This window comes from Austrofundulus limnaeus, unplaced genomic scaffold (genome assembly GCF_001266775.1).
Source record: "Austrofundulus limnaeus strain Quisiro unplaced genomic scaffold, Austrofundulus_limnaeus-1.0 Scaffold689, whole genome shotgun sequence".
NCBI classification, from domain to species: domain Eukaryota; kingdom Metazoa; phylum Chordata; class Actinopteri; order Cyprinodontiformes; family Rivulidae; genus Austrofundulus; species Austrofundulus limnaeus.
Genome location: NW_013953091.1, coordinates 140,149 through 142,310, shown reverse-complemented (window position 1 = coordinate 142,310; position 2,162 = coordinate 140,149). Strand labels below are relative to the sequence as shown.

At 40.6% G+C, this 2,162-nt stretch overlaps 1 protein-coding gene across 2 annotated transcripts in view; it reads right to left on the bottom strand.

Moving 5' to 3' along the window:
• Positions 1 to 474, bottom strand: part of agr2 (anterior gradient 2) — a gene marked incomplete at its 3' end in the record, with an annotated part of 7,165 nt that extends 6,691 nt beyond the window's left edge. The window contains 1 exon segment of one of the 2 annotated variants that reach the window (XM_014027833.1): positions 396 to 474. 2 annotated transcript variants of the gene reach the window in all.
• Positions 475 to 2,162: the final 1,688 nt, after the last annotated feature.

Sequence of the window (2,162 nt, the reverse complement as noted above, 5' to 3'; positions counted from 1 at the left end):
AGTCTCTTGGAAGAGAGACGAAACGTTTCATTAAAGAAGAACCAGTCCAGAGGACCTATTCAATTTTTTTTCCTTTTGCTGCTTTAGCAACATTTAATTTGAAAACTGCACTTTTGAGGTTAAACAAATGTTCATAATTAATTTAAATAAATTACAAGTTAAAAGGGGCGTGGAAATTTCTCTTTTTTGTATCGAAAAAATATCGAACCGTGAGACTAAAGTATTGAAGCGTATTGTACCCGTAATAAAACAGTGTTTCTCCTGTTCTAAACTTGATGCTCCAACACTTTTCCATCAACACTGAATTTGCATGTTTTGCAGTTTTAGCTTGAAGTAGTTTCTATAAAACCTAATGTTCTTACCGTGCAGATGGAGCCTGCAGGTGTGAGGCTTACCTGGTTCTGACTGGTCAGATCGGATCAGGCAGGCAGCGGCTCCAGAATCTCTGGTACCTGGAGACTCTGCTGTCCCGATTTTTAAACACCTGTTGACTGAAGCTCCGCCCTCTTTCCTCCTGTGATTCATGCTTTTGATTGTTAACTAATCTCCAGGCTGAGTATTCAGGACTTTGGTGATTTTCCTTCATTATGAGAATCACAAACCTTAGTAACTGGATTAGTTTGCTAGTTATCTGCCTTTAATGCTAACTCCTAAAAACACAAGTCTATTAGATAATTAAAGGCTTCACCTCTCATGCCTGAATTTAAACTTAATGACAGTGGTTGTTGTAACTGGTTCCTTTCTGTAGATTTCATAATTTGTTCAATGCTTCATGAGAAATGTTGTGTTTAATGTTAATATTCAGAACCTGAGTTTGGACTGGAGGGAGGTCTTTGGCAAAGATCCAAAGCCAAGTCATCATTTGAGGACCTGAATGATGACTGGTGTTTGGGAGATCAACCCGTCACACAAAGACACGTCTCCCTTCCTGTTCGGTACAGAGTGCAGCCACGAAGGACACGTCAACTGGGAAAAAGCGGGAAACATTTCTTCTGCGACATTTCTATCCAAACAGTGAGAAGTTTGCCGCAGTGCAAACGGACTGAGAGGTGGAGCAGCTTCACAGTTTGTGAGTCTGTGCAGCAGGAAGCCTCCTGACAACGACAGCTTTGTTCTGATCAGACATTCAATCTGCCTCCCTCAGACTCACTCAGGCCTCGCTCCTTTTAATCCTCTGTGTCTGAAGACAGAGGGTCTGTTTCATAAACTTCTCCTTCCTTGTGCATTTACAGTCAAAGACTGGATAAAGTTTATTTATTCATGTTTTCATTTTGTACAGAAACTTCCCAAAACTTTCAAATGATCAACGTGAAGCCTCAGTTTTTATTTAGGAAGACTTTTTTAAAAAGAAAAGTCTGTGTCATTTCTAGGGTTTTATGTATCAGGCCACAATTAATAAATCAAATCAAACATCAAGTGAACAAAAACACACAACAGATCCCATCATGTCAGTATTTATTTAAAGAAATAAAATGAATCCAGCAGCTTTAGCAGCAAAGACTCAGTTTGTAACATGACTGGAGGGATGTCGGCCCCCTCTCATCTGTTCCTGCTCCTTCAGCAGTCTTTCAGGCAGGTTCAGAGTCTGGACTTTGACTGGACCGTTACAGGGCCTTGGTTTTTTATTTATTTATTTTATTTTATTTTTGTAGTAGATTAGCTGCTGTGTTTGAGATGATTGTTCTGTTACACCAGGACCCAGTTTGGTCCAGTCTACAGAGGAGTTCATCAACTCAACGACTGCAGCAGCTCAAACCATTAACCCTCCACCACCGTGCTGACAACTGTTTGGTTTTTATCAAACATGTTGTTGTTAGTGAAGCAACAATTAATTAAGAATCAATTAATTATCCATCATCCATCCATCCATCATCCATCCATCCATCATCCATCCATCCATCATCCATCATCCATCAATCAACCATCCATCCATCCATCCATCCATCAACCATCCATCCATCATCCATCCATCTATCATCCATCCATCCATCCATCTATCATCCATCCATCCATCATCCATCCATCTATCATCCGTCCATCCATCATCCATCCATCCATCATCCATCCATCTATCATCCATCCATCCATCCATCCATCATCCATCCATCCATCATCCATCCATCTATCATCCATCCATCCATCATCCATCCATCCATCCATCC